Here is a 10,563-nt window from a genome sequence, read left to right on the forward strand (position 1 = left end):
CAGAACTGCTGCTTGCCTGCTGAGAAGACCATCAACATAGGCTCCACAGGCACTGACCCTGTAGCTGGTGAACCACCATTGTCATCATGTGCTTCCCTGCCAGAAGGGGGGTATATGGGGCTGCCTGGGTGATGGACCTGCCACTCGCAGAGATGCCACCAGTGAGATGACCCCAAAAGGGGCTGTCCCTTTGAGGTAGCCACTTTGGGGGTGGAGGGTGGGTGAGGGGCAGTGATCCTCTTTGGGGTGGAGAGAGGTTCCTCCTGTTTTAACTGGTCTTTTTCTCTAAACTGCTCCACTGAAAACTAGAAAATCACGAGAGAGAGGGAGCAGCCATTGCTCCATTAGTGGATAGAGGTGAATACAGAATGGGGAGACTGATGGAGGTGCTCCTGGTCAGTTGGAAGGAAGATCAAGGAATAGGAATACAGCTGTGGTGAATGGGGCTACAGTCCCCCTGAAATTGTAGGTTCCCCCTGCAACTGCAGGTTTACAGCCTGGATTTGCTCCTGGGATTTTTAAAAAAAGCAAAAGAAAAGAAAAAATAATGACATTATTTTGAGTAGGCTGTGATGGTTCTTGTGCTTATCTTGATCATGAGATGGCTGAAAAATGTATGAGAGTCCTGTTTTTCATTGTATAATAATTTCTCTCCTAAACCCCTAGCTTCTTGCCCAGGGAAAGTTATCTGTGGTAATTCCTTCTCTATGGGTGATTTTCAGATAAGGAGATATGGAGTGGTGAAGAAGCTGTACATTGGAGTGGAGACATGTGTGAAAAACAGCCTCCTTGGTCAACTCTCAACCATAAACTAAGCTGGAAAATACCTGCAAAAATAATTGTAAAATACTCTGAAAATGGTACCGGCAAATCATTTTGGTGGGCAAGGTTTATGGGAAACCAGAGGACCAACAAGAACATAGCATTACTTTATAGAATATATAGGCACCTTTATAGGGAAAACTTTACCCCGTGTATTAAGGAAGTATTTCGAGTGTTCTGTGTGGAATTTGTTTTTCTTTTTCAGGAGTGGTATCTTCTCATACAGTTGGAAATTGGAGACTTTAAACCCCAGCCTTGTATTTCTAATTCCTTATGCGGCAAAACATGTTTTATTTCTGTCACAGTGTTCCATCCAAGTGCCCTAAGATGATGGATCAACAGTGAAGCATGTGGTAGCAAATCTTAGAGAGATTAAGAGGCACTGGCACTATTTAATCTGAGAAATAGTGAAGAGAAAGCAAATATAACACTAGGTCACCTTTTCATATTTTTCTTCTGAGGAAGAAAATATGGGAAACATAGCTTGGCACTCATCCACCTTCCTTTCTTTAGGAAACAGGTTAAATGGTTACCTATTCTAAGAGAGTTTTGGAGAGGGAGAAGAAGTGGATATTTTTATATTACTCATCCCCCCCTCTCCCTAGAAGAACTGTGAGCAAAGCTGTGGAAATTTGTTTTCTTTTTGCAGAACAATGCGCTTGCTCACAGGGCTGGCAGGACTATGGATGTTTTGGGAAAAAAAAGAGGTTTGGATACATAGATCATCCACGCTACTCACCATTTTACTAGTTTCTGTTTCCAGACCATAAAAAGAGTTTGAAATGAAGAAACTGATTCAGAGATGATAGCAGCAGCTGAGCAGGATTTTTGTGACCAGACATATTATATATATATATATATTTGGAAGTGTTAAAGAAACTTGAGAAATAATGTGTCAAGTGCCTTGAACTGTAGGACAAATATGTGGAATAATAGCATATAAAGTTCATGTCTAGAGGCCATTCCTTTCCTAGTTGGGCCAGGACCTTTCCAGCACCCTCTTATAAATTATTTTCAGTTAGGAAAAATTATTTATTCTAATTTTTTTATAATTATGATCACACTTTCTGGCTGTATTTTGTTTTAAACATTTTTGGTGAGCCACGTTCAGGCCCACTGTCAGAGAAAGGTGGGAAAATACGTATTTATTCATCTATTTATTATATTAATTTGTATCCCACTTTTCTCCCAATCATGAGTCATTTGCCAGCCAGGGAATTTTTTGAAGTGCAGAAGCGTGTGGTTAAAAAAATGTTCAATAAATAAGAGAGATATCATTAAACCCTGCCCTTGCCTGCTTTTATCACCCAGATATGCCTCATACAAAAAGCTACAACCCAAGCCTACAAGTAAGGGTTGAAAAAGTTTCTAAATAGAATAGGCAAATGTCAGGCCCCTCCCTTTAGATTCTCTTGATACAAGAAAAATATTTAGCATTTCCTTCCTTTTCAATGATGTGGGAAAGACTGACTTTTAGGTTCGGAGAAGAAGGGCTAGCGCTGGTGTACGTGTGTGTGCATGTGTATGCAAAATGAGGTCCCTGCAAATAAGAATTTTGCCTTCTCCTTCAGTCTCCAAATTTCCAATATTCAGCCCCCAAATTTTAGTATTCTGGCAACTTCAGCTGAGTATTTAGAAATACAGTGAAGAAATCCAAAAGGAAAAAAAAAAAACAGGCAAATTACCAAGGGAATGAGAACACAGGCAATTTAAGAATCTGAAGTGTGAATGATTTTCAAAGTCTCATTCTCAGCAAATGTCAGAAATTTGGCAATGGAACAAAAAAGTTGGGGAGGGAGGGCGGAAGCCTTATTGGCGGTCAGTGCTGTCATCCCCTCTGTAGATACATGTGAGGGAACCTCCTATATTAAAAGGTTGAGGACACTGGGAATGTATATTTTTCACTCATACTGCTGCCAGTGCTTTTGGTATTTTAATGCTTTAAGAAGGAAATTGTTAGTGTTTTTGTTGTCTTATAGGAGCCATTCTAAATCTGGGATGGACAAATGTAGTGGGCATGGAGTCCAATGTTCTGTCTCTGGGGTCTCCAGTGTGTGTGTGTGTGGGGGGGGGGATGGGATACAGTGCCCTCAAACAAAACCCAAAATACAGAAGTAGTGAGAAGGCCACTTCTGGATTGGATTTTTTTAAAAAAATGCTAAAATTACCAGGTGTGGTTCTGGTCATGGTTTTGTTACCTATGTGCTTACAGGTTTCTGGGAAAGGCTAGTTACTTTAAGGAGGCATCCAAAGGGCAGTTTGCAAGTCTGGAGGGCTTAAAGGAGGCACATTTAGTCTTCAGGGTCTGCATGCTGCACTCTGACTATCCCTGGGATAAATAATATGGAAGAAAAATAAATATCTAGGAATGAGCAAGAGCTTTCTCCTCCTCTAAAAAAGGACACCCCCCCCCAATAAGAAAGGGAAGTTTAAATTATATCCTTGAAGGAGAAAGAGGATCTGCTAGATTTTCCCACTCCCATTGGCTACTAGCAGCAAAATCCTGTGTATGCTTGCTTTGAAGTGAGCCTTACAGTGTACACTTATGCCAACTCCTTCTTAAGTGTGCATAGCAAGGGCATGCAACTTGTGGCCCTCCATGTCTCAATGGAGTACAACTTCCACCATCTGTCACCATTGGCTATGCTCTCAACAGGCAATAGGAGTTGAAGTCCAACAACATCTTGTTTTTTTAAAATTATTTTTATTAAAACGTAAACACATAAAATATAAACAACTACATTCTCTCTCTTTATAAAATATAATTACATAAACCACAAAACCACACCACTATCAAATTAACAAACAGAACTAAATGTACTAAGCATACACTACATATAACTGTATTAGTGACTTCCCCTTTTCTAACTGATCATTTTCCTCTAATTCTTCATACTTCATTTAAACCATCACATATTAAACCATAATATGTGTTGTACTACTAAATAATCCAACCTCATTCATTTAACAACATCTAAAACTGACATTTGCCCTTGATAAGAATGCATAATAGAAATAAAGAGTTCCCAATCTTATTTAAAACTAATTATTTTTCCTTGATTAAAATTGACAGTTGATCCATCTCAGCAAGTTCAACAATCTTCATCAGCCAATCTTATTTTGTTGGAGTTGTTATTTTGCCCCAACTCTGAGCATAAACAATTCTTTCAGACATAATTATTTAATGTAAAAGTCTTTCCATAATTCTTCTATAATTGTTTTTATAACAGTCCAAGTAGGAAGAATTAAGATTTCAACTGTATTTTTAGGTTAAAAATATCCTTCATCACTTTATAGATCACAATTCTGTATTTCTATGCTACCTCACAAGTCTATGGAAGAAAGTTCCAACTTTTTTTTTACATTTCCAACATTCAATGGAGCTACTTTTAAATATTTTTGATCTCTTATCAGGTGTAAAAATGTGATTAATACATCGCATTATAAAAATTCCCTCTTTTTCTCATTGTTTCATTAAAACTGGGGAACATTCCAGCAATGTCTTGAAGGCTACATGCTATCTACTCTTGCCCAAGATTTCAGCCATAACATTTGTATGCATCTCTGTAATGGATAGTCTTTGTAGAAGTTGATGAATAAATGTACCCACTAGCAAAGGAGAATTTGTTACACAAAGAATTCTGGTAATCTAAGGTTTTTTTTCTTTCCTTTTCTTTGTTTAAAATAAGCAGCAGCAGCAACCAGAATAACAACTGGAGGTCCATTTCTGTTTGCCAGCTCTTGGCTGTTTCAACCCCTTTCACTTTTCAGTCTTGCCAGTTTCAAACTGCTCTTGCTTCTCTCTGGGAGTCTGGCCAAAACACTAAGGTTTGAGACTGTTGTCAATGAGTTTCACTTAGTGGAATATTTTTATGCGGTAGATACAGTTTCTTAAGGTTTGCATGTTATCCAAGAAGTTTCAGAAGGGCCCCTTGATGAAGCAGCCTAGGGAAATGACTGGCACCTCTCATATCCACACCTAAACTAGGCAGAGCCAGATCTATGGTATGTAATAGGTTTGTGAAAATTGTTCTTCCCTCTGCGAATAAGCTGAAGCATTCACTGTGTAATTAAGCTGTGCTTAGATCTCTGCCAACCATATTTGCATGAATCACTTTTACTTTTGCAGCACGGTTCAGTACATTTGGAGTCTACTGTTTGCTGAAATACTGCCATCTTGGTTTATGTTAAAATTAATTCAGGTTTCACCAGTAGCCTAATAGGCTTAAGTCAAGAAATTATCATGGACTCACTGTGTATGTACTGGCTGATTATGGATGGAAAATAATAGAGTTTTGTAAACAAAGATGAAAAATCTAGTTAATGTGATTCTGAAACAACAGTGCTGCACAATTTTGCTTTACTGATTCGGTATTATGTGGAGTATGTGGCTTAGTGGTTAAGGGCCCAAATATATACAATGAAAAAAGCCTGCTTCTGGGTGTTATTGGAGCATGGTGTTCACATGCCGCATGCTCTGATGATGCCCTGAAGCTGATGCGAAGCCACCCAGCTGCCCAGATATGAGTGACTTCAAAATGCTCCAGCAGGAGCTGCTCGAAGCAGGCTTTGGTCTGTGGCAGAGCTGCAAACGCCGTCTTTTTTCTGCCCCCCAAAAGAGCAGATCTTTGCCAGCTTCAAGGAGGGCTGGGGCTGCAGCATGTGGTTGTAGTGGTCCCAATCTGTCTTTGGAAGGGGCTAGGTTGGCAGTTCAAGGCCAAAGTGCTGCATGATGGGGTGAACCACCATCACTAGTCCCAGCTTCTGCCAACCTAGCAGTTCAAAAGCATGCGAATGCAAGTAGATAAATAGGTACCACCCCAGTGGGAAGGTAGCAGTGTTCTGTTGGCCACATGACCACCAGAGTCATCTTCAGACAATGCTGACTATTCGGCTTAGTTATGGAAATGAACACTGCCCCCTATAGTCAGTTATAACTACATTCATGTCAAGGGATAACCTTTACCTTTAACTTTTATGTGCATAGTAGGTCCAAAACACAAAAATGAACCAGTTTGAGACTATTTTAACTGCTCTGGCTGAGTGCTAGGGAATTCTGGGAACTGTAGTTTGTTGTGGCACCAGAGCTCTTTACCAAAAAAGGCTAAATGGCTATAAAACTTCAGTTCCCAGAATCCCCTAGCATCAAGCCAGGGCAGTTAAAGTGTCTCAAACTTGATTATTTCTGCAGTGTGTTTTGGACTGAAGTTCCTGAAGCTGATCCAAAACATTTTGCTTCTTCTGAGCCATAGCAGAGTCAAGTCAAGCCTCACAAGTCAAGAGGCAAATCAAGACTGTTCTGGGTTCTGTTTGTCAATTACAGTAAAGTAGTATGATATGCAACAATATGTATATAGTACTTTCCCAAGGATCTCAACGATGGTTTCAGTTTAAAAAAATAAAAGAGCTGCACATACACAAGGAATTTTCTCATTTATGCTGAATATGTGGCCATGGGTATAACCAGAGGATGCTGTCATATTGGAATTGACACTTGCCATCCCAGGCATTGGACACATAAGCAAGTTTGGATCAATAACTTTTTGGTGATGCCAGGTTCACCAATCTAGTTCCCTGGTAGCAGATTTTGTGTGTGTGTGTGTTTCTAGATTGTACAAATTACTTATATGCATTTTCCACCAGTTGACAAAAGCAGGCATAGGTATGCTCTAAAGCAAGGAATAGCACAATGCCTCTTTTGTGGAGCTCTGGAAGATTGCAGCATCTCTTATGGTCACCATTTTGAGAACCTGACAATGGAAGTGCATCACTTAGGGTCACCTTCTATGGAGACAAGCTGGCTGTTTTGGGGTGTAGAGTCCTCTCAAACCGCAGTCTACAGTCCTAAAAAGGGGTTTCTAAAGATTTTACCATATTGTTTTGTTTGTTTGCTTGTTTTTTTAAAATTGGGGATGGTTGTTGCCAAGGCATTGGGAAAACTGATGGTGTTATCATCCATGCGCCTCATGATTTTCACCTCTGGACTAAAGTGTGTTTATATTAAGATTGCGTCCATATTTGAATTGTGCACATATTTGCTGATGTATACACAGCTATCCATATGTGTGAAGCTTCTGAAATGCCAAATAAGAGAATCCACTCAACTATATAGTAGGAAGTGTTAGACTAGGGTTTATGATACTTATAATTTCTATTAAATTGCTGTAGCAACACTCAAACAATAATAATATTAATAACAAGAAAACTACTAAAGGTGCTACCAATAACAAGTAATTTCATAACCTAAACCGTTCATTAAAAACACCATTATCCCTATTTACCCTTTATTTGGTGAAATATCTTGGTTTGAAATCAGCTTTGATTGTAGTATATATTTGTGTTTTTATATTATTGTTTTTATTATTACGATTGGTTGTTTCATTCCACCCCTTTCCCAAAGCTGCTCCTTAAAATATTGACTATTTCTTCATACACAATACAACCCCCAGCTGAAAAGACACTCGATCAATGTGGAAAGCTTCCTATATAGTTAAATGAAAAAAATCACCATGATGTTTTCGGTTCTTCTGTGTTGCTCTTGCGCGGCAAGGGTCAGCAAACAAATCCCACTAGACCAATTCCACAAGGTGTATTGTAACAAGGAATAACTGTAAAATCTGTATCTGAAGCCTGGTAAACAATTTCTCCAGGGAATGCTGCAACAATGATACACTGCAAATGGCCAGCCCTGGGGAAAAATTCCAGATGCTTTGACATAAATCTTCCTCAGTCACTCAAGATCCCGGAAGGGAGAGGCGGGATATAAATAAATATTTTATTATTAAAAACATGCATGGATTGTTTATAAAATATTCATAGATTATTCCTAGGAGACTTTTTTTATGTGTTTCGTATAACATTTCAAACTCAAAAAAAAAAAAATGATCAATATGTAGAGTATACTCACTTAGCTATATTTCATTATTCAGCCAAGAATTACAGAAGTAGCATGATGCTTTATTAAAAGCCCAAAGCCTAATTTATTAAAAAAGTGGTAGGGAAAAGAAATTATAGAAAACAACTGAAATTTATCGCATCAGTAAGACCTATAGGAACGATTGTATTGAAATGCTAGGGAAGTGTTGGGAAGTGGAATGGTTGGAATGAATGCTTGGAATGTCATTTATACAAAACCTAAATGAATAAGGATTTTCCCCCTCTTAAACAAATGCTCATACAATGGGGTATCTCTGGATTCAATCTCCTAATTTTGCTCTTATGCTCAATTAAATACGATTTGAGACACCTATTAGTCGAACCTATTCTGGAATGCAATAAGATCCAGCTTACAACCTATCTGAAAAGAGAAAACCGAACTCCTCCATAGAAGATCCACATACAGTATCCCTAGAAACCAGTGTTTCCCATTAGCACTGTGGTTGTTGGAATCCAGCCCCCATTTGCTTTGTATCACAGTGCACCCCATAGGAAATGAGAATCATTGCCTAGAGATTATTTTAAATGGATATGACAGGAATCTGCGTGGACATTTTAGCACCATATTCTTTAATTATGCATCCCTGCCTTCTCCAAGACACTTCCTGAATGGATTGGACTATACACCCCACCATCCCCAGCCTTTCCTCAAAGCCAGCAATTTCTTTCATTTAATCAGAGTTTAATTTTAATTTAATTTAATTTTAAGAAACAATTTGCTTGTGGGACTGAGAATAAGAGCCAGCAAACAATTTGTGCTGAAGATTATTTGCACATGTAAGATCTGTGTGTTGGGTGAGGGAAAAAAGTTATCTATCTCCTCAAAACAGAATCTGTATTGAGTTGCTGTAATAAGTATATTGATTTCTTGCTTGGTTTATCAGTTTAAAAAAGGAGGGAAAGGGAAGAGTAGAAGAAAAAGCAGTTAATAAATGAACAAACCTTTTACTTAGATGGCAGCCCTATTTCATTCTGCAATATAGTTAATGTAAGTGCACTGTGAACAGCTTTTTGGAGCATTCGCTTTCAAAAGGAAACAGGTTATGAACAATGTTTGGACCTTAATGCAAAAAGACATTATGAGGTGACTGGTTAAAGTATCTCGACTTGATTTTGAGATTAACAATCCATTTTAGAAGAGCAGGGAATATCTTTTGCTAACATGTTTCTCAATTATTTGGTGGGATTTACAGTTGCACCAATTAATTTGTGTAGTGCTGTTGGCTTTTAAACAGTGAGAAACGTCACATGGAAATTTCAGCCTTTTTTAAACAGCAGTTTGGAAAAAGATTTGATTTGTGTGAGTGGAAAAGAAAGCCAGCCTGTTGACCTGTGCATAATGGTAAATATTGTAGTTCAGTGTTTCTCAATTTTTTTCAGGCAGTTGCCAACTTTCCTCGTAGGTGACAACCTTAAAGCCCCCCCCCCCCCCCCAACACCTGCTTCTTGATATTAGGTCTACTGTTCCACTGCAAATCCAAAACAACCAATCTAGCCCTCTACAGTTAAACAAACATATGTATTTCAGAAATAAAACTTAACTTTGTAAAAAGAAAATTTAACTTTTTATCAATTTGAAAAAAAATCGCATCTGTAAAACATTGTCTTCATATGTGAAGTCAAAGGTTTTCATGGCTAGCATCCATAGTTTTTTGTTGTTTTTTTTTTTTTTGGGTTACGTGGCCATGTTCTAGAAGAATTTATTACTGACGTTTTGCCAGCATCTGTGGTTGGCATCTTTCTCTGAAAATGCCAGCCACAAATTGTGGCGAAACGTCAGGAAGAAACTCTTCTAGAACATGGCCACATAGCCCTAAAAATCCACAAAAAACTATTGTCTTCATAGTTTTAATGGGATGGATGTGCTTGATGCAGGCATGTTCTGATGTTCTGTGGGCAGAGAGACAAATGCTGCTACCCTGTTATGGCTCTTTGCATGCAGAAGCTACAATTGAAGGTCCGCTGTGACAAGGGTGGGGAATCGTCAGCTGTTGAAATATTTTGGCTTTCCACTCCTAAAACCCCAAGCCATAGTACCCAGTGCTAAGGGACGGTGAGAACTGTATTCTAAAATAACTGGGATGTCAACTTATGGTTCTCCACATCAGATGGCTTAAAATTCACTGGCTTATACTATGAGGAATGTGGTTTCCTCCAAATATAGATAACTCATATGTATGACCGGCATGATCATGGCATAGAGTTGAAGTCCAAAATGTCTAGAGAGTAGCCTGTTGCTAGAAGTGCTTTCCAGCTGTGGTAGAGGTAAATTTACATGTGAGATGTTGAACTTGCAAAATATGAGTCCTGTCAATGTGCTACATGTGTATCTTCCACTAGAAACCAGAAGCAAATGCATGTGTCCTTTTTACTACATACAAAACATGGAACAAGCAACAGGAATACACAACACATCATCAAAACTAGCTGAAATAAAAATGAAAGATACACCCACGTTAAGGACAGCAGTTGCAAATATTAAACTGAAAGTAGGGGCTTTTATGCCTGTTCTATTTTTCTGCTCCCACTATGAGAGTAAAATAGGCTCCAACATTTCTCCCTTTTATTTCAATAAAAATGCCCCCCCCCCATTTGTACATGTTGCAGTAATCGCTACAGGAAAGGCGGGTAGCAGATGAAAAAAAAAACCCACCTCAACTTGTTGCTAAAGATGGTTGCTGCAAAAACAGGTACATTTCAAGTGGAAAGCTCAGTGCCAAGCTGAGTGTCTTGCCATGTCTGTTTGCGTTCATGTCCTCAGCCAAATTAAATAATTTAGTGTTGTGTCCCTAAAGGTACCATAAT

Source organism: Sceloporus undulatus, chromosome 2 (genome assembly GCF_019175285.1).
Source record: "Sceloporus undulatus isolate JIND9_A2432 ecotype Alabama chromosome 2, SceUnd_v1.1, whole genome shotgun sequence".
Taxonomy (NCBI): Eukaryota; Metazoa; Chordata; class Lepidosauria; order Squamata; family Phrynosomatidae; genus Sceloporus; species Sceloporus undulatus.